The 27,012-nt window shown below is 44.5% G+C and overlaps 1 protein-coding gene and 1 long non-coding RNA gene across 5 annotated transcripts in view; both read left to right on the forward strand.

Moving 5' to 3' along the window:
• The window catches only part of kank4 (KN motif and ankyrin repeat domains 4), a 160,162-nt gene that overhangs the window by 6,660 nt on the left and 126,490 nt on the right, over nt 1–27,012 (forward strand). The window lies entirely within an intron of this gene.
• LOC145858587 (uncharacterized) lies at nt 1,803–4,542 on the forward strand. The gene is made up of 3 exons (XR_014379038.1): nt 1,803–3,509; nt 4,196–4,306; nt 4,432–4,542. It is a non-coding gene; the product is annotated as an uncharacterized LOC145858587 (long non-coding RNA).

Genomic DNA, 27,012 nt, shown 5'->3' on the forward strand with positions numbered 1-27,012 from the left:
ACAGGTACACCTCCAATTGACTGAAATTATGTCAATTAGCCTATCAGAAGCTTCTAAAGCCATGGCGTCATTTTCTGGAATTTTCCAAGCTGTTTAAAGGTACAGTCAACTTAGTGTATGTAAACTTCTGACCCTCTGGAATTCTGATACAGTGAATTATAAGTGAAATAATTTGTCTCTAAACAATTTTGGGAAAAATTACTTGTGTCATGCACAAAGTGGATGTCCTAACCGATTGCCAAAACTATAGTTTGTTAACAAGAAATTTGTGGAGTGGTTGAAAAACGAGTTTTAATGACTCCAACCTAAGTGAATGTAAACTTCCGACTTCAGCTGTAACTGTAGCTCCCACTAAGTATAACTGTAGCTCCCATTAAATATAACTGTAGCTCCCACTAAATATAACTGCAGCTCCCATTAAATATAACTGCAGCTCCCATTAAATATAACTGTTGTTCCCACTGAATATAACTGTTGCTCCCACTAAATATAACTGTTGTTCCCACTGAATATAACTGTTGCTCCCACTAAATATAACTGTTGTTCCCACTGAATATAACTGTTGCTCCCACTAAATATAGCTGCAGCTCCCACTAAATATAACTGTAACTCCCACTAAATATAATTGTAGCTCCCACTAAATATAACTGTTGTTCCCACTAAATATAACTGTAGCTCCCACTAAATATAACTGTTGTTCCCACTAAATATAACTGTTGTTCCCACTGAATATAACTGTTGCTCCCACTAAATATAACTGCAGCTCCCACTAAATATAACTGTAACTCCCACTAAATATAACTGTAGCTCCCACTAAATATAACTGTAGCTCCCACTAAATATAACTGTTGTTCCCACTAAATATAACTGGAGCTCCCACTAAATATAACTGTTGTTCCCGCTAAATATAACTGCAGCTCCCACTAAATATAACTGTAGCTCCCACTAAGTATAACTAGCTCCCACTAAATATAACTGTAGCTCCCACTAAGTATAACTGTAGCTCCCACTAAGTATAACTGTAGCTCCCACTAAATGTAACTGTATCGCCCACTAAGTATAACTGTAGCTCCCACTGAGACTTACACTGAGTGTTCAACACATTAAGAACACCTTCCTAATATTGAGTTGGGGTGTCAAAACCGTTCCACAGGGATGCTGGCCCATGTTGACTCCAATGGTTTCCATAGTTGTGTCAACTGTTGAGCTTGAACAACCCAGCAGCATTGCAGTTGACACAAACCGGTGCGCCTGGCACCTACTACCATACCCCATTCAAAGGAACTTAAGTCTTTTGTTTTGCCCATTCACCGTCTGAATGGCACACATACACAATCCATGTCTCAAGGCTTGAAAATCTTTCTTTAATGTCTCCTCCCCTTCATCTACACTGAGTGAAGTGGATAAAACAGGTGACATCAATAAGGGATCATAGCTTTAACCTGGTTTCATCTGGTCAGTCTATGTCATGGAATGTTTTGTACACTCAGTGTATATAAACATGTAGCATGGTGTGTGTGCGTGTGTATAAGTATCACTGTGAGTCATGCAGAGCACTGTGCTGTTCTGGGGATTTAACATTGTTTTATCTTCACAGGGTGTCTAGAGAAAAGCAGATCTTCTCTCCTTTCACTTAATAGGGCTAAGGAGATTTAGTGCCTCTTAATGCCAGCTTGCCTCGTCTCACGGGGAGGGAGGGAGGCAGGGGAGTAAGACAGGCAGGGAAGGAAGGAAGGAAGGAAGGAAGGAAGGAAGGAAGGAAGGAAGGAAGGAAGGAAGGAAGGAAGGAAGGAAGGAAGGAAGGAAGGAAGGAAGGAAGGAAGGAAGGAAGGAAGGAAGGAAAGGAGGGAGGGAGGGAGGCAGGGAGGAAGGAAGGGCAACAGAGAAAAAAACTCCCTGTGTGAGAACCAGGAATTTCAGAGAGAGCATCGATCACAACTAAGACTGAACAAATGCCTTGGGATAGTACTGGGTTAGTAATGGGATAGTACTGGGTTAGTAATAGGTTAGTACTGGGTTAGTGAATGGGTTAGTACTGGGTTAGTAATGGGATAGTACTGGGTTAGTAATGGGATAGTAGTAATGTTATGCAGCGTTTATACTGAAGTCCTTAGCTATGTTACAGCTTTGTCAGTATTTCTCCTAGGGCCCAGAATTGTTCCTGACCATGTGTCTCACCAGGAATACCTTGGAGCCTGGCGTTTTCCTGAGCATACGACTTGACTTGGTCCTAATTCCTGGTGGCACACTATGTTCCTCCTGTCATTGTTGAAGGCTGCGGGGGTTGTGCAGTGGCCTCCGCTGTGCTGTTGTCAGGCTCAGCTCCTGGTTCTAGCTGGCCTGTGGGAATTATGTTCCTTCGCAGGTAGTCTGGAAGTCATTATTTCCCTGCTGTGCTCTGAGCCAGTCACCCCAGGCACATCTGCTAGAGCAGGGGTGGGCAACATATGGCCCGCAGGCCCATTCAATCTGACCCGCGGTAGGATTGAGTCCAGACCACTCTGTCTAAAACTAGATAGAAAGTATGTAGACATGATAATGGACCTGTATGTTTTTAAATAACCACCCTTTTTTCTGGCCTGTAAATAGCTTTTGATGAAGAAATCAGCCCCCCAAAAAATCATTGCTGCTCTCCGCTGAATCCTTATGTGGCCCTCTAGACAAAATTATAGCCCACCTCTGTGCTAGGCGGAAAACTGCCCTGCCTTACCTCGCAATGAACTCTACCAATGGAGAATATCTGGGCTGCATTGTAACTGGCTTGCCTTGCGGTGTGGACTGTACTCTACCAATAGAGAATAGCAGCCTATCATTGTCGCTGTAGCAACAATAGCAACACGGAGCTCGAGTTCCAATACAGAGCTGTACAGTCTTTGTGGAGAAAGGCAGGCTCCATAGTGGGTGTGTGAGTGGAGAATGTCAGCCAGGCAGGGGTCACCGTAGTGGGTAAGGGTTGTAGCATTGCCAGAGGGGTATGGAGGATGGAGGAACGCACGAGGGCAGGAGGGTGATTCCTTGTCCTTTGTTTCCTGCCAGGGGGAATGGACTGAGGAACAATGGATGAGCTGACTTTACAGTTGGCCCCAATCATCTTAAAGGGGAACTGCCTCCTAGAACCAACTTCTCTGTTTATAAACGGCCTATGTGGAATCGATATGAGTCAGAAACATTAATTATAGTGTTAAAATTGACTACAAAGTATAAATAGGAACATTTTGGTTATAAAGTCAGTGAGTATGTCATGACAGGTATGGATTACTTACATGCTCACTTTTGCCAATGATGTCCAGTTGCCCAGAGACAACAAGGTGTGGTCCGCCCCCTGCTGCCACGTGTTGTGGACATATTGTCAGGTCAGCAACGCATGCACACATGCTTGGCATAGGAGTGAAGATGGGCTTCCATAAAGTTGGTGAAAACTTCTAATGCTTTCAACAATATTGCACAAGATGGCAAAGAATGGTTTACATGCAACAAACGTACGACATGATGGCTGTAACTGGTGTGTGGTGAGTAGCTAGCTAGCTATAACACTGTGATACTGTGATGTAACTAGCTAAATACACAGCCTCTCGCTAATGTGTAATGTGATGTAATGTCATAGAGAGGAACATTTGCATAGCTAACGTTGCAGCTGACAACAGGATGTAACGTTCGATAATGTTTCAACTCCAATGAATTTAAACTCGGAAAAAGATATTGATAACTAACCCGGATTTGCCAGTTAGGTAGCTAGCTACATTTATGAGAACAGCCAGGTTGTTTGGGTTAGTACTTGCTCTCGATAACTCAGGGCGGCATTCTGCCTTTTCTGTAATGGAACTGGGAGTCATGATCAAGGGCTAGGTTAGCAATAACGTTAGCTAGCTAGCGTTCGGGGGCTTTTTCTGTTTGTGCTAAAACAACATGGCTGTTCTCATAAAAGTCTATTGTGTATTTTCTAGGGCTAAAATAAATGAAAGTACTTGGCTAGCTTGAGTACCAGTCATTTTAGCTAACATGCTACAAATACGTGTCAGCAAGCATTCAGCAACGTAACATTACACAGCTGGTTGCATAGTAACAGCGTCAGCGTTACTGGCTTGAATCTATTCCGTACTTAAGGTCACTCTATTAGTATAATTACTTCCAAATTAGAAAAAAGTGATTTTTCTCAATATGTTTATTGAGTGATGATATTTTATTTCATTCATAGACTACTTACAAAACCTGATGGATATGTTGTTCAGCAGTGTCGTGGGAAACCCCACCATATCAGGAGTAGAAGGCTGAGGCAGTATGTAGCCAGGCACCAGTCACACTTCAGGTTGGTTACATTTGATCTGGTTATAGGTCAATATACTATTACTTGTCTGTCTTGGAATTCACTTAACCACCATTGATAATTTAATCAGTGCTGTGTGTATCAACTCTACCTTGTTTTTTCTACAGATGGAGAACGGGAGAGATGCTTTGTCATGGAGTCCCCTGACTTAAAGACAGGTTGATACAGATGTCTGGGAGAGACCTTTCACTCAGCATTAAAATGATACAAGACCTCTATTACTTTCGTCATCTGTTGTTACTATTGAATTGAATGGTGGGGGAGGGGGACCCTCTGTATTCTTCAACCGTGTCAGGGAACTGTCTTATATGGAACACCATATGAAGGGATGACGACTAACATGTACCACCAGACAAAATTACTTCTTGCTATCTTGGCATCTGTGATTGTACAGATAAATATCCGCTAGATAATCTAGCCAGCTGCAGCTATCCCCAAGCTATGCTAGCTAGCTGCTGTCAGGTTGGCTAAACACAAGGTCAGCGCAGGCTTTAGCCTACATATAGAACTGAATCAGCAGATCATCTTGAGATGGTGAGTCAGTCAGGAGCAGAGAAATCCTCAACTTCAAAACCTCTCTCTATAGCAAAGCCATCTTAGTTTACCTCGCTGTCACTAAATTACTCACTACTGCCCTTGTTTATTTATTCTCATTGAATGGGAAGACACACCAAGAAGCACCCACATTAAACCACGCCCCAAAGACGACAGTAGTTTTGGCTTCAGTAATGGCCGCTGCATTACTTAATGAGCACCGGAAGAACACGTGCAGAATCAGTGAGGTTTGCAGTCAGAGATAATTTTGGGAGAAGGGAAACTCCATTGGAATCGCATTAACGACCATTGTGGACAATGCCCAAGTGTCGTCAACTAGGAATCACTGACCACTTTAAGGAATGGAATACTAGTCACTTTAATAATGTTTACATATCTTGCATTACTCATCTCATATGTACACTACTGTTCAAAAGTTTGGGGTCACTTAGAAATTTCCTTGTTTTTGAAAGAAAAGCCTTTTTTTTGTCCATTAAAATAACATCAAATTAATCGGAAATACAGTGTAGACATTGTTAATGTTGTAAATGACTATTGTAGCTGGAAACGGCAGATTTTTTTTATGGAGTGTCTACATAGGCGTACAGAGGCCCATTATCAGCAATCATCACTCCTGTGTTCTAATGGCACGTTGTGTTAGCTAATGCAAGTTTATCATTTTAAAAGGCTGATTGATCATTAGAAAACCCTTTTGCAATTATGTTAGCACAGCTGAAAATGGTTGTTCTGATTAAAGAAGCAATAAAACTGGCCTTTAGACTAGTTGAGTATCTGGAGCATCAGCATTTGTGGGTTCGATTACAGGCTCAAAATGGCCATAAACAAAGACCTTTCTTCTGAAACTTGTCAGTCTATTCTTGTTCTGAGAAATGAAGGCTATTCCATGCGAGAAATTCCCAAGAAACTGAAGATATCGTACAACGCTGTGTACTACTCCCTTCACAGTACAGCGCAAACTGGCTCTAACCAGTGCAGAACTGAGCAAGACGACAAGTATATTAGAGTGTGTAGTTTGAGAAACAGACGCCTCACAAGTCCTTAACTGGCAGCTTCATTAAATAGTACCCGCAAAACACAAGTCTCAACGTCAACAGTGAAGAGGCGACTCCGGGATCCTGGTCTTCTAGGTAGAGTTGCAAAGAAAACGCCATATCTCAGACTGGCCAATAAAAAGAAAAGATTAAGATGGGCAAAATAACAGACACTGGACAGAGGAAGATTGGACTTTTTTTATGGACAGACAAATCAAAATTTGAGGTGTTTGGATCACAAAGAAGAACATTCGTGAGATGCAGAATAAAGGAAAAGATGCTGGAGGAGTGCTTGACGCCATCTGTCAAGCATGGTGGAGGCAATGTGATGGTCTGGGGGTGCTTTGGTGGTGGTAAAGTGGGAGATTTGTACAGGGTAAAAGGGATATTGAAGAAGGAAGGCTATCACTCCATTTTGCAACGCCATGCCATACCCAGTGTATGGCGCTTAATTAGAGCCAATTTCCTCCTACAACAGGACAATGACCCAAGCACAGCTCCAAACTACACAATAACTATTTAGGGAAGAAGCAGTCAGCTGGTATTCTGTCTATAATGGAGTGGCCAGCACAGTCACTGGATCTCACCCCTATTGAGCTGTTGTGGCAGCAGCTTGACCGTATGGTACGTAAGAAGTGACCATCAAGCCAATCCAACTTGTGGGAGGTGCTTCAGGAAGCCTGGGGTGAAATTTCTTCAGATTACCTCAACAAACTGACAACTAGAATGCCAAAGGTCTGCAAGGCTGTAATTGCTGCAGATTGAGGACTCTTTGACGAAAGCAAAGTTGGAAGGATTTTTCAATTAAAAATCGTTATTTATAACCTTGTCAACGTCTCGACTATATTTCCTATTCATTTTGCAACTCATTTCATGTATGTTTTCATGGAAAACAAGGACATTTCTAAGTGACCCCAAACTTTTGAACGGTATTGTATATACTGTATTCTATACTATTCTACGGTATCTTAGTCACTTAATAATGTTTGCATATCTTGTTTAACTCATCTCATATGTATATACTGTATTCTATACTATTCTACGTTATCTTTGGATTTTTTTTTTTTTTTTTTTAATTTCAACTTTATTTAACCGGGTAGGCCAGTTGAGAACAAGTTCTCATTTACAACTGTGACCTGGCCAAGATAAAGCAAAGCAGTGCGACACAAACAACACAGAGTTACACATGGGATAAACAAATGTACTGTCAATAACACAATAGAAAAATCTGTATACAGTGTGTGCAAATGTAGTAAGATTAGGGAGGTAAGGCAATAAATAGGCCATAGTGGCGAAATAATTTCAATTTAGCAATGAGAGCATACAGGTCGTGGTGGTGGGTAGTGTATGGGGCTTTGGTGACAAAACGGATGGCACTGTGATAGACTACATCCAATTTGCTGAGTAGAGTGTTGGAGGTTATTTTGTAAATTACATTGCCGAAGTCAAGGATAGGTAGGATTGTCAGTTTTACGAGGGTGTATTTAGCAGCTTAAGTGAAGGAGGCTTTGTTGCGAAATAGGAAGCCAATTCAAGATTTAATTTTGGATTGGAGATGCTTAATGTGAGTCTGGTAGGAGAGTTTACAGTCTAACCAGACACCTAGGTATTTGTAGTTGTCCACATATTCTAAGTCAGAACCATCCAGAGTAGTGCTGCTAGAGGGGCAGGCGGGTGCGGGCAGCGATCGGTTGAAGAGCATGCATTTAATTTTACTTGCATTTAAGAGCAGTTGGAGGCCACGGAAGGAGTGTTGTATGGCATTGAAGCTTGTCTGGAGGTTTGTTAACACAGTGTCCGAAGAAGGGCCAGAAGTATACAGAATGGTGTCATCTGCGTAGAGGTGGATCAGAAAATCACCAGCAGCAAGAGCGACATCATTGATAAACTCAGCAAAAAAGAAATGTCCCTTTTTCAGGACCCTGTCTTTCAAAGATAATTCATAAAAATACAAATAACTTCACAGATCTTCATTGTAAAGGGTTTAAACTCTGTTTTCCATGCTTGTTCAATAAACCATGAACATGCACCTGTGGAACGGTTGTTAAGACACTAACAGCTTACAGATGGTAAGCAATTAAGGTCACAGTTATGAAAACTTAGGACACTAAAGAGGCCTTTCTACTGACTGAAAAACACCAAAAGAAAGATGCCCAGGGTCCCTGCTCATCTGTGTGAATGTGCCTTAGGCATGCTGCAAGGAGGCATGAGGACTGCAGATGTGGCCAGGGCAATAAATTGCAATGTCCGTACTGTGAGACACCTAAGATAGCGCTACAGGGAGACAGGATGGACAGCTGATTGTCCTCGCAGTGGCAGACCACGTGTAACAACACCTGCACAGGATTGGTACATCCCAACATCACACCTGCGGGACAGGTACAGGATGGCAACAACAACTGCCCGACTAACACAAGGAACGCACAATCCCTCCATCAGTGCTCAGACTGTCCGCAATAGGCTGAGAGAGGCTGGACTGAGGGCTTGTAGGCCTGTTGTAAGGCAGGTCCTCACCAGACATCACCGGCAACAGCGTCGTCTATGGGCACAAACCCACCGTCGCTGGACCAGACAGGACTGGCTAAAAGTGCTCTTCACTGACGAGTCGCGGTTTTGTCTCACCAGGAGTGACGGTCGGATTTGCGGTTATCGTCGAAGGAATGAGCGTTACACCGAGGCCTCTACTCTGGAGCGGGATCGATTTGGAGGTGGAGGGTCCGTCATGGTCTGGGGCGGTATGTCCCAGCATCATCGGACTGAGCTTGTTGTCATTGCAGGCAATCACAATGCTGTGCATTACAGGGAAGACTTCCTCCTCCCTCATGTGGTACCCTTCCTGCAGGCTCATCCTGACATGACCCTCCAGCATGACAATGCCACCAGCCATACTACTCGTTCTGTGCGTGATTTCCTGCAAGACAGGAATGTCAGTGTTCTGCCATGGTCAGCAAAGAGCCCGGATCTCAATCCCATTGAGCACGTCTGGGACCTGTTGGATCGGAGGGTGAGGGCTAGGGCCATTCCCCCAAGAAATGTCTGGGAACTTGCAGGTGACATGGTGGAAGAGTGGGGTAACATCTCACAGCAAGAACAGGCAAATCTGGTGCAGTCCATGAGGAGGAGATGCACTGCAGTACTTAATGCAGCTGGTGGCCACACCAGATACTGACTGTCACTTTTGATTTTGACCTCCCCCCCCCCCCCCCCTTGTTCAGGGACACATTATTCCATTTCTGTTAGTCACATGTCTGTGGAACTTGTTCAGTTTGTGTCTCAGTTGTTGAATCTTGTTATGTTCATACAAATATTTACACATGTTAAGTTTGCTGAAAATAATCGCAGTTCACAGTGAGAGGATGTTTCTTTTTTTGCTGAGTTTATATACAGAGAAAAGTGTCGGCCAGAGAATTGAACCCTGTGGCATCCCATAGAGACTACCAGAGGTCCGGACAACAGGCCCTCCGATTTGACACACTGAACTCTATCTGAGAAGTAGTTGGTGAACCAGGCGAGGCAGTCATTTGAGAAACCAAGGCTGTTGAGTCTGCTGATAAGAATGTGGTGATTGACAGAGTCGAAAGCCTTGACCAGGTCGATGAAGATGGCTGCACAGTACTGTCTTTTATCGATGGCTGTTATGATATACTTTGGGACCTTGAGAGTGGCTGAGGTGCACACATGACCAGCTCAGAAACCAGACTGCATAGTGGAGAAGGTACGGTGGGATTCGAAATGGTTGGGGATCTGTTTGTTAACTTGGCTTTCGAAGACTTTAGAATGGCAGGGTAGGATAGATTTAGGTCTGTAACAGTTTGGGTCTAGAGTGTCTCCCCTTTGAAGAGGGGGATGATTGCAGCAGCTTTCCAATCTTTAGGGATCTCAGACGATATGAAAGAGAGGTTAAACAGGCTGGTTAGGGGTTGCAACAATTGCGGTTGCAACTATTGGCGGGTTGCAGCAATTGCGGCGGATAATTTTAGAAAGAGAGGGTCCAGCTGATTTGTAGGGTCCAGATTTTGCAGCTCTTTCAGAACATCAGCTATCTGGATTTGGGTGAAGGAGAAGTGGGGGAGGCTTGGGCAAGTTGCTGCGGGGGGTGCAGAGCTGTTGACCGGGGTAGGGGTTGCCAGGTGGAAAGCATGGCCAGCCGTAGAAAAATGCTTGTTGAAATTCTCGATTATTGTAGATTTATCGGTGGTGACAGTGTTTCCTAGCCTCAGTGCAGTGGGCAGCTGGGAGGAGGTGTTCTTATTCTCCATGGACTTTACAGTGTCCCAGAACTTTTTGGATTTTGTGCTACAGGATGCAAATTTCTGTCTGAAAAAGCTAGCTTTTGCTTTCCTAACCGCCTGTGTATATTGGTTCCTAACTTCCCTGAAAAGTTGCATATCGCGGGGACTATTCGATGTTAATGCAGAGCTATCTAAGGCATGTTGAGCGGGACTGAGGGCTCTACAGTGAAATGTAACAATAAGAACTAGCCAAGACAGCAGTAGACAAGGCATATTGACATTAGAAATCACAGGTGTTGATCAGGAGAGCTAAGACAACAACAGGTAAATGGCGATGAATGGGCAGAGCGGGTCAGTTAGGTACATACAGGACCTGAGTTCGAGGCTGGGGCCAACAGGTAAACAAAATTAGGTACCATGTTATTGAAACAGTCCAGAGGGCGTCAGCTGTGTAGCCGAGTGATCATAGGGTCAATAGAGCAGCAATAGGTGAGTCAGGGTGCCGTTCAAGAGTCACTACTACGCTAGGCGAGCAGGCGAGCAGGAGACACAGCGTTCAGAAAAGCTAGCGGGCCGGGGCTAGTAGATGGTTCTTCGGTGACATCGTAACAGAATAGCCTGTTGAGACCACATCGGCGATCACGTCGGCAGTCCAGTTCTGATGGATCGGAGGGGCTCCGTGTCGACAATAAAGGGTCCAGGCCAATTGGCAAAAGAGGTATTGTAGCCCTAGAATTAGCTGGTATATGGGCCTAGCTCGAGGCTAACTCGAGGCTTGCTTCGGGACAGAGGCGTTAGCTAACAGTAGCCACTCGTTTGCATCTAGCTAGCTGCGATGATCCGGTGTAATGATCCAGAGCGGCAGGAATCCGGTCATGTGGTAGAGAGAAGCAGTCCGATATGTTCTGCGTTGATATCGCGCTGTGCAGACTGGCAGGTATTGTCCGAGTTAAGGCTGGCTGGTGACCGAGCTAAAGGTCAAGATCGCTAGCCGTGGCTAACAAAGACTAGTAGCTAGTTAGCTGGCTAGCTCCTGATGGAGGTTCCAGTTATAAGGAATAAAAATAGCAGATCCGTACCACATTGGGTGAGGCGGGTTGCAGGAGATAGTTTGTGGATAGAAAGTGAGGTTAAGATATATACGAAAAAAACGGCTATTTACATGGGATAAGGAAAGGGATAAGACAAAGACAAACACACACGTTCGACTGCTACGCCATCTTTGAAACTTAGTCACTAAATCTTAGCCCCTTAATGTTTACATATCCTGCATTACTCATCTCATATGTGTATATACTGTTTTCTATACTATTCTACTGTATCTTAGTCTGCTCCGCTCTGACATCGCTCGTTCATATGTATATAGTCTTAATTCATTCCTACTTAGATTTGTGTGTATTGGGTATATGTTGTGTCATTTGTTAGAAATTACTTGTTGGATATTACTGCACTGTCGGAGCTAGAAGCACAAGCATTTTTCTTCACCCGCAATAACATCTGCTAATCACGTGTATGTGACCAATACAATTTGATTTGATTGCCCAATGGAATTCCTATCTCCTCCTTTTTCTAATACTGTATATCTGGTGCAGTTCACCTTTAATGCTGACCTATAATTGGTTCCTCATTAGCGGACAGGAAAAAACAAGCAGTTGTTGTGAGAGGCCTACGGAACAGTGATGGAAAGGGGTTTCCTTACTTCGACCCTCCAAGAGCAACTGACCACTCTGATTGGACAACGGGGGAGGAAACTTCCTGTTGGAATCCCCTGGTGGAGCTGGAGGAGACCTCTCCCTGCAGCTGTAGCCAGTAGTACGGTAGCGTGTGAATTGTATGTTTGTATTTGAAGGGCCCAGTGTGTGTCTGTGCACCTGTGTGACATTGGTGCCTTAGGACCTGGGGTGTGTCCTGACAGTTGGCTGGGGTATTCAGAGCAGAGGTGCTCCTCTCCCCATAGAGACATACTGCCAGAAGCCTGGAGCCATGCTGACTGTGGAGCACTGTTTTTAGTGGGTGTCCCTGTCACACTACTGGCAGGCCACTGCAGTGGCTACTGACTGGCTGACAAGTACGGACTGAGAAACTGTCCTTAGACCACAGCTACGCATGTGAGAGTGTAAAAGAGGCTGTTTGCCACTGTGGCTCTTTGTTTTAAACTTTCTTAGATTCAGTCATTCTTCTGGGAATCTCTCTCTCTCTCTCTCTCTCTCTCTCTCTCTCTCTCTCTCCTCTCTCTCTCTCTCCTCTATTGCAGCAGGTCAGAGGGGTCTGTGGGGGCCCTTGTAGTGAGTGATAGTGTTGATGTAATTAAAATGCTAAAACATCAAGTTCTCCACTTCACTACCACTCCTGTTCTCTCAGGACATCAACACTGTACACATGCATTTCCAATCTGATGACTTGCTATCTAATAAAAGTTTTATGACTCCTGTCCTCAACCTTGAGGAAACTTTAGTTTATTGTTCTTTCTTTCCGACCTCACTCTGCAGTGGCTTTGGGTGATAATTGCTTTCTGAGGGCCCAAACACATGCTGTCGCTCCATCGTTCAAATTTTCCCGTTCTATGACGACGCTGCAAACGGTTCATAGTAAGCGGAGCGCTGGAATGTAGATAAGCTGAAGCTGGGCAATAGATCAACAAGTGTGTGTGTGTGTGTGTGTGTGTGTGTGTGTGTGTGTGTGTGTGTGTGTGTGGTGTGTGTGTGTGTGTGTGTGACTATATATCAGTTTATCAGCTCTTTCTGTGAAGGTACGCCAGCCCAAGCGAGGTGTGGGGAGTGGGGAGGATAGCCAGCCTGCCAGTCAGCACACAGGCCCATCTGTTTTAGCAGACAGCCAAAGATGGAAAAAGGAGAGTGAGTCTAGCTCACATGGTGTACTGTGTGTATACTCTGAGAGAGCTCTGGGAGTAGACCAGACCAGACACACGCCTGTCCCACAGAGTTGAGCTGCAGCAGCAATACAGGTGTTTTATAGCTTAAGCAGGAATTTCCCCTCTCCTATCTGTCATATTCTTGAGGAATCACACTGCTGCTGCACGTCTAAATCAACCCAGGCACAGTGTGGTGTGGACAGGAGAGACATTATCAACTGTGGTGTGGACAGGAGAGACATTATCAACAGTGTGGTGTGGACAGGAGAGACATTATCAACTGTGGTGTGGACAGGAGAGACATTATCAACTGTGTGGTGTGGACAGGAGAGACATTATCAACTGTGGTGTGGACAGGAGAGACATTATCAACTGTGGTGTGGACAGGAGAGACATTATCAACTGTGTGGTGTGGACAGGAGAGACATTATCAACTGTGGTGTGGACAGGAGAGACATTATCAACTGTGTGGTGTGGACAGGAGAGACATTATCAACTGTGTGTGTGGACAGGAGAAGACATTATCAACTGTGTGTGTGGACAGGAGAGACATTATCAACTGTGTGAGGTGTGGACAGGAGAGACATTATCAACTGTGTGAGGTGTGGGACAGGAGAGACATTATCAACTGTGTGAGGTGTGGACAGGAGAGACATTATCAACTGTGTGGTGTGGACAGGAGAGACATTATCAACTGTGTGGTGTGGACAGGAGAGACATTATCAACTGTGTGAGGTGTGGACAGGAGAAACATTATCAACTGTGTGAGGTGTGGACAGGAGAGACATTATCAACTGTGTGAGGTGTGGACAGGAGAGACATTATCAACTGTGTGTGTGGACAGGAGAGACATTATCAACTGTGTGTGTGTGGACAGGAGAGACATTATCAACTGTGTGTGTGCGTGCGTGTGCGTGCGTATGAGTCAGTGTGTTTGCCCTCTCCAGAGCTCAGTAGAGGGGCACTGACAGCTATTTAATGAGGACTGCACTATCCCTGTCTTTCACAGCTCTCTCTCCAGCAAGCCATTAAGTGTGTCTGTGTGTGTGTGTGAATCATTTTCACAGCTCTGTCTCTACCTCATGAAGCTGTTAAAATAGTCATTTCCTCTTAGGGACTGTGAGTGAAGTGCTTTCCTAGTTGTATTTACGTTGTGGAGGGAGAACACATACATGCATGAATAGTGTGTCTTTATAGACATATTAAGCTCCATGGAGAGGTGTTTTCATGTGGCTATTTATTTATCCAAATATTGTTTTGTGTTATGACCCAGAGTCAGATAAGGATTTGCAAACACAGCGTTCATTATTATCTCTCAGCTCGCTACCGGCTCTGTCTCTGTTCTCCCCAGATACTTGGCAGCTCACAATATCGTCCAATAATATAATAAGCCCCTGAATCTGATGCAGGAACACATACTTTCATCCTGGCACGATGAAGGAGGGGTGTAGGGAGGCAGGAAGAGATACATACTGGTACTGTAGATAGGATCATACTCACACACAGAAAATATGAGCTCTAAGAGAGGTGGGGGGGGGGGGGGGGTAGAGAGAGGGGGATAGAGAATGAGAGGAGAGACAGAGAGAGATATGGCAGCACAAGCCCCCGTCCATCTGGTGCATTCCAGCCTCCTGCATACACAGCTATCAGCCTGCTGTCTGCCTCCCAATCAGGCATTTCCATCAGTCAGCAGTCTACTGGAGGCTGTTGCTCCTACCACGCAGTGTATTGTGATGCAGAGAAAGAAGGGAATGAGAGAGGAAAAGAAGGAGAGGGAGACTGGATGGGGAATTGTATCTGGGAATATGGTGGGAGTGAGAGGTCAGTTTGGGGTGTAGGGAGAGAAAGACAGAGAGGGAAATGGAGAACAAAGAATATTAACAATTTTCCTCACACTGATGCCCGATAGTAACCCAGTCCTGCTATTGGCTGTTTGGAGGGGTCAGAGGTCAACTATGGGTCATAAGGATATTCAATCACATCAAAACCACTTATTTAGACCTCTGTTTATTTCATCATCGTTATTCCCAACCCTACTTGAGCCGCCCTGTACCATTTGTCCCTAATCCTAACCCTGTCTCTCCTGAGGATTGGATAACCTGATCCACGCTGCCAGCAGGGCCAGCAGGATAGCGCTGTGTTGTGGCTCTATTGTTGTTGTTGTTGTTGCAGGATGATGTAGCGATCATCTGCATTGTCTACTGTGGCTAACTGGCTGGAAGCCTCTTCAGTCTCTCTCTACGGATGAACAGTCTGGCTGTCGGACAGAAATGCAGATTATGTCCGAATCATGTTGCTCCGGACTGTCAGTGAGGGTTTATGCATATAAAACGCGTAACAACCCGCAAAGTAATCTGGACAGTGGATCATATGGCTACTGATTATTTTGTCAATGTGCCTGTTTATTTAGGTTCCTTTGACTTCTACCTCTGGAATTGTTATTTGATTTATTAGCATTCCCATCAGCCGACGCCAATGGAGACAGCTAGTCTTACTGGGGTCCGACACATAACGGAAAAGACATTACAGACAAAATACTTTACAATTTACAGTACATACACACAACAAGTAAGTCACATGTCAGTACATACACACAACAAGTAAGTCACATGTCAGTACATACACACAACAAGTAGGTCACATGTCAGTACATACACACAACAAGTAAGTCACATGTCAGTACATACACACAACAAGTAAGTCACATGTCAGTACATACACACAACAAGTAAGTCACATGTCAGTACATACACACAACAGCTAGGTCACATGTCAGTACATACACACAACAAGTAAGTCACATGTCAGTACATACACACAACAGCTAGGTCACATGTCAGTACATACACACAACAAGTAAGTCACATGTCAGTACATACACACAACAAGTAGGTCACATGTCAGTACATACACACAACAAGTAGGTCACATGTCAGTACATACACACAACAAGTAGGTCACATGTCAGTACATACACACAACAAGTAGGTCACATGGGGGAGAGGCGTTATGCAGTGAGCTGTTGCTTTATAGATTTTTTCTAACCAGGTTTACTGTTCACTTGCGCTGTATGAGATGGAAGGGAGTTCCATGCAATCATGACTAAATAATACTGTATATGTTCTTGAATTTGTTCTGGACCTGGAGACTGTGTAAAGACCCCTGTTGGCATGTCTGATGGGGTAAGTGTGTGTGTCAGTGCTGTGTGTAAGTTGACTATGCAAACAATTTGGAATTTCCAACACAATGTTTCTTATAAAAAGAATAAGTGATGCAGTAAGTCTTTCCTCAACTCTAAACCAAGAGAGACTGGCATGCATAGTATTTATATTAGCCCTCTGATTACAATGAAGAGCAAGACATGCCACTCTGTTATGGGCCAGCTGCAGCTTAACTAGGTCTTTCTTTGCAGCACTTGACCATATGACTGGACAATAATCAAGATAAGACAAAACTTGAACCTGCAGGACTTGCTTTGTGGAGTGTGGTATCAAAAAAGCAGAGCGTCTCTTTATTATGGACAGACCTCTTCCCAGCTTTACAACCATTGAATCTCTATGTTTTGACCATGACAGTTTACAATCTAAAGTAACACCAAGTAGTTTAGTCTCCTCAACTTGTTCAACAGTCACACCATTCATTACCATATTCAGCTTTGGTCTGAAATTTAGGGAATGATTTGTATCAAATACAATACTCATAGTTTTAGAGATGTTCAGGACCAGTTTATTACTGCCCACCCATTCCAAAACTGACTGCAACTCTTTATTAAGGGTTTCAGTGATTTCATTAGCTGTGGTTGCTGATTCGTATATGGTTGAATCATCAGCATACATGAACACACATGCTTTATGGAAAGTAGAAAAGAGTAGAGGGCCTAGAGAGCTGCCCTGCGGTACACCACACTTTACATGTTTGACATTAGAGAAGCTTCTATTAAAGAAAACCCTCTGAGTTCTATTAGATAGATAGCTCTGAATCCACGATATGGCAGAAGTTGAAAAGCCATAACACATACGTTTTCTCAACAACAGGTTATGGTCAATAATATCAAAGGCTGCACTGAAATCTAGCAGTACAGCTCCCACAATCTTCTTATTATCAATTTCCTTCAACCACTCATCAGGAACAATAACACATCTTTATCAGTTTGACTGAAACCCAGACAGAATGTGCTTGTCTGATATCAGACATAGCATCGCCACAACAGGATGCGACAGTTGGCTTTTTCCTTGTTGTTCTGACTGTCTAATGTTCCATCATGGCCATTCAGTTGTTTATTTGAAACAGATATCTAGAGAAGCTGTAGTCTTAACATCTTATCAAACGTATCATCTTATCAGCCAGTGTTGTCTGTGAATCTGATATCTGGGTTTTCCCTTTTCACAATGCAGAAGACTGCATTTAATCAGTGGACACCACTCATTTTTATTACAACATACCTGTCATAATTGTTTTCTTTACTAAAGAAGAGGTTTATTATTATTATTATTATTATTATTATTACTATTATTGCTAAAGGTACTGCATAGGTGTAAACATATTTTATTTATTTATTTATTTCACCTTTATTTAACCAGGTAGGCAAGTTGAGAACAAGTTCTCATTTACAATTGCGACCTGGCCAAGATAAAGCAAAGCAGTTCGACAACATACAAAAACACAGAGTTACACATGGAGTAAAACAACATACAATCAATGATGCCGTAGAAAAAAAATAAGACTATATACAATGTGAGCAAATGATGTGAGATAAGGGAGGTAAAGGCAAAAAAGGCCATGGTGGCAAAGTAAATAAAGTATAGCAAGAAAAACACTGGAATGGTAGATTTGTAGTTTGAAGAAAGTTCAAACTTAAAATATAAATAATATGGTGCAAAGGAGCAAAATAAATAAAATAAATAAATACAGTAGGGGAAGAGGTAGTAGTTTGGGCTAAATTATAGATGGGCTATGTACAGGTGCAGTGATCTGTGAGCTGCTCTGACAGCTGGTGCTTAAAGCTAGTGAGGGAGATAAGTGTTTCCAGTTTCAGAGATTTTTGTAGTTCGTTACAGTCATTGGCAGCAGAGAACTGGAAGGAGAGACGACCAAAGGAGGAGTTGGCTTTAGGGGTGACCAGAGAGATATACCTGCTGGAGCGCGTGCTACAGGTGGGTGCTGCTATGGTGACCAGTGAGCGGAGATAAGGGGGGACTTTACCTAGCAGGGTCTTGTAGATGACCTGGAGACAATGTGTTTGGCGACGATTATGAAGCGAAGGCCAGCCAACGAGAGCGTACAGGTTGCAGTGGTGGGTAGTATATGGGGCTTTGGTGACAAAACGGATGGCACTGTGATAGACTGCATCCAGCTTGTTGAGTAGGGTATTGGAGGCTATTTTGTAAATGACATCGCCGAAGTCGAGGATTGGTAGGAAGGTCAGTTTTACGAGGGTATGTTTGGCAGCATGAGTGAAGGATGCTTTGTTGCGAAATAGGAAGCCAATTCTAGATTTAACTTTGGATTGGAGATGATTGATGTGAGTCTGGAAGGAGAGTTTACAGTCTAACCAGACACCTAGGTATTTGTAGTTGTCCACAAATTCTAAGTTAGAACCGTCCAGAGAAGTGATGCTGGACAGGCGGGCAGGTGCAGGCAGCAATCGGTTGAAGAGCATGCATTTAGTTTTACTTGTGTTTAGGAGCAGTTGGAGACCACGGAAGGAGAGTTGAATGGCATTGAAGCTCGTCTGGAGGGTTGTTAACACAGTGTCCAAAGAAGGGCCAGAAGTATACAGAATGGTGTCGTCTGCGTAGAGGTGGATCAGAGATTCACCAGCAGCAAGAGCGACATCATTTATGTATACAGAGAAAAGAGTTGGCCCAAGAATTGAACCCTGTGGTACCCCCATAGAGACTGCCAGAGGTCCAGACAGTAGGCCCTCCGATTTGACACACTGAACTCTGTCAGAGAAGTAGTTGGTGAACCAGGCGACGCAATCGTTTGAGAAACCAAGGCTACTGAGTCTGCCGATGAGGATGTGGTGATTAACAGAGTCAAAAGCTTTGGCCAGGACAATGAATACGGCAGCACAGTATTGTTTCTTATCGATGGCGGTTACGATGTCATTTAGGACCTTGAGCGTGGCTGAGGTGCACCCATGACCAGCTCTGAAACCAGATTGCATAGCGGAGAGGGTGCGGTGTGATTCGAAATGGTCGGTAATCTGTTTGTTGACTTGGCTTTCGAAGACCTTAGAAAGGCAGGGTAGGATGGATATAGGTCTGTAGCAATTTGGGTCAAGAGTGTCACCTCCTTTGAAGAGGGCGATGACAGCAGCTGCTTTCCAATCTATGGGAATCTCAGACGACACGAAAGAGAGGTTGAACAGGCTAGTAATAGGGGTTGCAATAATTTTGGCAGATAATTTTAGAAAGAAAGGGTCCAGATTGTCAAGCCCAGCTGATTTGTAGGGGTCCAGATTTTGCAGCTCTTTCAGAACATTAGCTGAATGGATTTGGGAGAAGGAGAAATGGGGGAGGCTTGGGCGAGTAGCTGTGGGGGGTGCAGTGCTGTTGAATGCAGTAGGGGTAGTTAGGTGGAAAGCATGGCCAGCCGTAGAAAAATGCTTATTGAAATTCTCAATTATAGTGGGCTTATCGGTGGTGACAGAGTTTCCTATCCTCAGTGCAGTGGGCAGTTGGGAGGAGGTGTTCTTATTCTCCATGGACTTTACAATGTCCCAGAACTTTTTAGAGTTTGAGTTGCACGAAGCAAATTTCTATTTGAAAAAGATAGCCTTGGCGTTTCTAACTGCCTGTGTGTATTGGTTTCTAACTTCCCTAAAAAGTTGCATATCGCGGGGGCAGTTCGATGCTAATGCAGAACGCCACAGGATATTTTTGTGTTGGTTAAGGGCAGTCAGGTCTGGGGAGAACCAAGGGCTATATCTGTTCCTGGTTCTACATTTCTTGAAAGGGGCATGCTTATTTAAGATGGAGAGGAAGGCATTTTTTTTAAATAACCAGGCGTCCTCTACTGACGGGATGAGGTCAATATCCTTCCAGGATACCAGGGCCAGGTCGATTAGAAAGGCTTGCTCGTTGAAATGTTTCAGGGAGCGTTTGACAGTGATGAGTGGAGGTCGTTTGACCGCTGACCCATTACAGGTGCAGGCAATGAGGCAGTGATCGCTGAGATCTTGGTTGAAAACAGCAGAGGTGTATTTAGAGGGCACGTTGGTTAGGATGATATCTATGAGGGTGCCAGTGTTTGCGGCTTTGGGGTTGTACCTGGTGGGTTCATTAATAATTTGTGTGAGATTGTGGGCATCAAGCTTGGATTGTAGGATGGCTGGGGTGTTAAGCATGTCCCAGTTTAGGTCACCTAGTAGCACGAGCTCTGAAGATAGATGGGGGGCAATCAGTTCACATAGAGCACAGCTAGGGGCCGAGGGGGGTCTATAGCAGGCGGCAACGGTGAGAGACTTGTTTTTGGAGAGGTGGATTTTTAAAAGTAGAAGTTCAAATTGTTTGGGTACAGACCTGGATAGCAGGACAGAACTCTGCAGGCTATCTCTGCAGTAGATTGCAACACCGCCCCCTTTGGTCGTTCTATCTTGTCTGAAAACGTTGTAGTTAGGGATGAAGATTTCAGAGTTTTTGGTGGACTTCCTAAGCCAAGATTCAGACACAGCTAGGACATCCGGGTTGGCAGAGTGTGCTAAAGCAGTGAATAAAACAAACTTAGGGAGGAGGCTTCTAATGTTAACATGCATGAAACCAAGGTTATTACGGTTACAGAAGTCATCAAAAGAGAGCGCCTGGGGAGTAGGAGTGGAGCCAGGCACTGCAGGGCCTGGATTCACCTCTACATCCCCAGAGGAGCAGAGAAGAATAAGTATGAGGGTACGGCTAAAAGCTACAAGAATTGGTCGTCTGTGACGTCCAGAATAGAGAGAAAAAGGAGCAGGTTTCTGGGGGCGATAAAATAGCTTCAAGGTATAATGTACAGACAAAGGTATGGTGGGATGTGAGTACAGAGGAGGTAAACCTAGGCATTTAGTGATTATGAGAGAGATATTGTCTCTAGAAACATCATTGAAACCAGAAGATGTCATAGAATGTGTGGGTGGAGGAACTGAGAGGTTGGATAAGGTATAATGAGCAGGGCTAGAGGCTCTACAGTGAAATAAGCCAATAAACACTAACCAGAACAGCAATGGACAATGCATATTGACATTAAGGAGAGGCATACTTAGCCGAGTGATCAGAGGGTCCAGTGAGATTCAGACAGCTAGCCGGGCCATAGGTAGCAAGCTGGTGGAAGATGGGAGGGAGGTCTGTTTTTAGCCACCTCGTGCGTTTCCGTCTGTGGGTTAGTGGGGTTCCGTGTGGAAGGGGGGACCTGTCCAAGTTGGCAAAATAGTTAGTTATAGTGGCCCAAGAAAAGTGTCCGATAGACCTATTCAGATTGCAGCCGAAAAGACAGCTAACGATTAGCCGGCCGCAGATGGGCGATCAGGTTACGTCGCGACGGAGGGGCCAGTTGGATAACTCCCTCGGGCAGATAACGTCGGTGGTCCAGTCGTGAAGACCCGATGGGGCTCCGCATCGGCAGTAAAACGGGTCAGGATATGTGAATTGTAGCCCAGGAGACACTTCAGCTGGCTAGCTCAGGAATAGCCCAGGAGTGGCTGACGGAACTCTTCAGCTGGCTAGCTCTGTAATAATGTGTGTTAATTCCGTGACCGACGTTGCCAATAGTCACTCAGGTAGCAGCTAGTTAGCTGCAAGATCCAGGTGTAAATGTCCAGAGCTTGCGGTAGAAATCGGGGAAAGGAGAGAGAATAGGTCCGGTATGCTCTGGTCTGAGTCGCGCCGCACAAAAACTGGCGATAGCTTTTCGAGCTAATGGATAGCTGAGGACAGCTAACCGTGGCTAGCTGAACTTCAACGTTAGCCAGTGAAAATGGCTAACCTCTGGCTAGCTTCTGTTGTGGAATTCAGATGAGGTAAATAATACTTTATTTTTTAAATTGGTGAGGCGGGTTGCAGGAGAGTGCTTTGAGGTTGAGTTTTTAGAAGAAAAAATGTAAAAAGATAAGTGAAGAAAAAATATGTAAATATATATATACACGGGACACGACAAGAGGAGGGTAATGGACGTCTGAACTGCTACGCCATCTTGGAACCACATACATAATTTTTTGCCAGAGATAGCACTTGTATAGCCTAAGAAAGTAGCAGAAATGTGTAGAAAGTAGTTTTGAATGCATTTTATTGAAGCGAAACAATTGAACGTTTTTGGCAACATAGTGATATATTCTTATATACTGTACAAAATACTAGTCTTCTCCCATTTTTTAACCATTGCCCCCACCCACAAGGTGTATAAACAACAACAATAAATAAGAATAAAATAAGATAATAGATACAAAACAAAAACGTGAAGAACATAAATCAATCAACTCTAATTAGCACATGTAGGACAGTATGCAAATGTGTGTGCATGGATTTTTCAGATGTATTTCTCACATGTGCAGCACATAGCATTTGTTTTATAATCCTTCTTTGGGGAGTAGAATTGGCATATCCTCCTCTTGCCTGCCCCAGCTTTAGCCTCAGGTGAATCAGAACAAGATTCAGCCCCCTGAACAGCTTTCACAAGCGCTGCCGAGGCTGTTGTGCGGGGGAGGCGCTCCCTTCTTTGAATGTGTGGGGTTACAAGTGCCTTTCCCAGCTGCTCCAGGAACACCCTCCTCTTGTTCAGCTTATCAGGCATCCAGGTAGGGTTGATCTTGTTCCATATCACGAAGGCATTGTATGAGGACATATCAATGATGTTATGGAAGATGACCAGGAGCCAGTAGGCAGTCATCCTCCTGCAGCTGTAAGTACCAATCACCTTGTCCAGGTTGTCCACGGCTCCTTTGTTGTAGTCCAGGATGATGGCTGGCTTCCTGTCATCATGATCACTGATCTCAGCCGTTTTGTGCAGTGTGCTCAGGAGGACCACATTCTTGTTCCTCTTTGGGAGGTAAGAAACTAGATTGGTGGTGGGGGTAAAGGCAAACTTTGATGAGAAGGCCTCTCTCCCCTTTGTTGCGAGGAGTGCAGGGGGAGCTCAGGCTTATTCTTTCTAACTGTGCCAACCATCTTCCTCTTCAGGAGCTGCTGGCTGAGTTCATAAGAGGTGAAGAAATTGTCACACGTGACATTGTGCCCCCTCAGTCCATCTGTCACATCAAGCACAACCCACATCCCCTGGTTCTTCTCCGGGCCTCCACTGGTCGGCTTCCATGTGTAGACTTGCATCTTCCAAGCTTAGCTGGATTATGCATCACAGGCCACCCATATCTTGATGCCATACTTTGCTGGGCATATACTGCCGGAAAGGACAGCGACGTTTTGACAAAAGAGATAACTATCAGTAATTTGTATCAGTGTCACAGAAAACAATCACATCACAATGTGATCAATCACAATGATCACAATGATTTTACAGCAATACATAATACAATTCACAGTGAAAATCACTTACATTACAGAAAATAAAAAATGAGAAAATAAAAATGTACCTCTGAATGGAATGTACCTCTGAATGGTTGTAGAGGTATGGCAGATGCTCCACCCACTTCTCCCAGACCTCTCTTATGGCTGCCAGTTTGTCTCTTACACATCCTGCAGGTCTTGATTCTTGCACAGAAAATCGCCCTTCCACTCTCTGCATCCCAGAGACTACATGTAGCCTTGCCTCGGGACCTATACACACCCACTAAGATTAGCAGCCCAATGTAGGCACATAGGTCAATCTCATCCATCCTTTTCCAGTTGTCTCCATATTTACGGAAATCCTCCAAATTTGTTATCTCCAGGATGATTTTTTCGATGGCTGGTGTGATGAACATGTAGAATGTTGAGGCGATGTCCTAGGCATGGGCAACTGCATGTCTTGTGGGTCATGGGGTCATCCTTATGACATTTTGTGCTGCCATCCTTACTGGTTATATTGTGACAAGGACCATGTTATTTTGCTGTTGTTTGACAAAAATGTCTCTCTTTCAGCTTGGGGGATTTATTCTTCATCTGAAGATGATGCATTGTGCTCTGGGTTGTATTCTTCCCCATCTTCTTCCTCAGATACCTCCTCCTCTTCTAAATCATTGTTCTCTTGTTCCTCTTGGACATCTGAAAAAATCAGATCTACGACCTGTTGGGCACTGAAACGTGAACTCATGGCTTCAGCAAAGAGAGAACTGGGGGGACTGTCGTCTGCAGCACCTTTGTAGCCTCTGACTGCATTCCCCATTAGTAAACAATGCTTTCAAGAAATGTTTATTTTGTCTGTATTTTTTACATTTTGTCTGTGAACTTGAATCATGTGTGGGGTCGTGGAGGGGAGATGGTTCACAGACAAAATAAACAAAATTTCACATGCACAAGAAAGTTTTAGTTTTGTCTGAGTTCAATCAGTAGCACGCATAATCTCCATTTCTCATTGTGTGTGTGTGTGTGTGTGTGTGTGTGTGTGTGTGTGTGTGTGTGTGTGTGTGTGTGTGTGTGTGTGTGTGTGTGTGTGTGTGTGTGTGTGTGTGTGTGTGTCTTTGTGTTTTTTGTGGTGTGTAAATGCCGGGTCAAAAATGACCCTAAGACAATCTTTGTACCCTGGTGGTGTACAGCTTTCATGGAACAATGAACAAAGGCGATGTTTCAGTTTTTCTAATGTTGGGGTCACTCTAGGAAAAGTAATCAAATATCAAGTTGAAGAAATATAATTTAGGGGGTTTTCTCTGCTGTTAAACATAGTGGCGGGTCATCCCAGATGGCGTTGCAGTCGGACGTGTGTTTTTGTCTTGTCCCTTCCTGTCCCTTGTAAACATCGTTTTTCCTTGTTTTTTTCTTTCTTTCGTATATATATTTAATATTTTAATATCACTTTCTATCTATGGACTGAATATACTCTCCTGCAACCCGCCTCACCCAATGTGGTACGGATCTGCTAACTGGCTACCAGCTAACTGGCTACTAGTTAGCCACGGCCCGTTAGCTGTCTAAAGTACATCGGACAGTTAGCTTAAGAGGCCCATCGGACAAATTCTTTGGCCACTATACCCACCATACGGAGCCCTGCTGATCCGTCGTCTGAACCGTCACCTGAACCGGAATCCCAGCAGAGGCTAGCCAGCTAACTAGCTACTAGCTAGTAGTCAGCTAGCCACTGCTAGCGGTCATCAGCCACCTCTAGCACGGACAACTCTCGCCAGTCTGCACAGAGCGACTCAAACCAGAGCAAATCTGACTTATTTTTCTCCATATCTCCGGATTCCTACCGCAAGCTCTGAACCTTTTTTTTCTTCACCTGGATCATCACAGCTAGCTAGCTGCTATTCGAGTGGCCACTCCTGGCTAACGTCACTGTCCCGATGCAAGAACCAATTAGCCTAGCCTTGCTAGGCCCATCTCCCGGCTAGCCAAAGAGGTCCATCAGTCACTACTTGGGCTACAATACCTCTTTTTGCCAACTGGCTTGGACCCCCGCCGACTCATCACAGCTGGACCACCGACGTGATTCGCCCGATGGGATTTTTCTCAGCTGGCTCCGCCGTCGCTTCGTCCCCTGAAATAGGCCTGCTAGCTGTCCAGACACATCAGACTGTTAGCTTAAGAGGCCCACCGGACAAATTATCTGGCCACTATAACTATTCTTCCAATAGACCTGGTTTACCACACGGAGCCCTGCTGATCCGTCTGCCGACGTAATCAGCATGAGGGGGCCACAACAGACTTTCAAACGTCGCAACGTCCCTCCAAGGCCCTTCTGTTAGCTTGCTAACCCCGGCCCGCAAGCTGCCTGAAGCCACTCACTGGACTCCTATGATCACTCGGCTATACATGCCTCTCGCTAATGTCAATATGCCTTGTCCATTGCTGTTTTGGTAAGTATTTATTGCCTTATTTCACTGTAGAGCCTCTAGCCCTGCTCAACACGCCTTATATAATACTTTAGTTTCCACCTACCACACATGGAGTGACATCACCTGGTTTAAATGATATTTCTAGGGACAATATCTCTTTAATCGTCACTCTATGCACAGGTTTACCCTCACTGTATCCACATCCTACCATACCTTTGTCTGTACATTATGCCTTGAATCTATTCTACCACGCCCAGAAATCTGCTCCTTTCACTCTCTGTTCTAAACATACTAGACGACCAGTTATTTTAGCCTTTAGCCGTACCCTTATCCTACTCCTCCTCAGTTCCTCTAGTGATGTGGAGGTTAATCCAGGCCCTGCGTTGCCTTGCTCCACTCCCATTCCCCAGGCGCTATCATTTGTTGACTTCTGTAACCATAAAAGCCTTGGTTTCATGCATGTTAACATTAGAAGCCTCCTCCCTAAGTTTGTTTTATTCACTGCCCTAGCACACTCTGCCAACCCGGATGTCCTAGCCGTGTCTGAATCCTGGCTCAGGAAGACCACCAAAACCCCTGAAATTTCCATCCCTAACTATAACATTTTCCGACAAGATAGAACTGCCAAAGGGGGCGGTGTTGCAATCTACTGCAGTGATAGCCTGCAGAGTTCTGTCTTACTGTACCCAAACAATTCGAGCTTCTACTTTTAAAAATCCACCTTTCCAGAAAGAAGTCTCTCACCGTTGCTGCTAGCTATAGACCACCCTCTGCCCCCAGCTGTGCCTTGGACACCATATGTGATCTGATTGCCCCCCATCTATCTTCAGAGCTCGTGCTGCTAGGTGACCTAAACTGGAACATGCTTAACACCCCGGGCATCCTACAATCTAAGCTTGATGCCCTCAATCTCTCACAAATTATCAATGAACCCAGCAGGTACAACCCCAAATCCGTAAACACGGGCACCCTCATAGATATCATCCTAACCAACTTGCCCCCCAAATATACCTCTGCTGTTTTCAACCAAGATCTCAGCGATCACTGCCTCATTGCCTGCATCCGTAACGGGTCTGCGGTCAAAAGACCACCCCTCATCA

Source organism: Salmo salar, chromosome 10 (genome assembly GCF_965601325.2).
Source record: "Salmo salar chromosome 10, fSalSal1, whole genome shotgun sequence".
NCBI classification, from domain to species: Eukaryota; Metazoa; Chordata; class Actinopteri; order Salmoniformes; family Salmonidae; genus Salmo; species Salmo salar.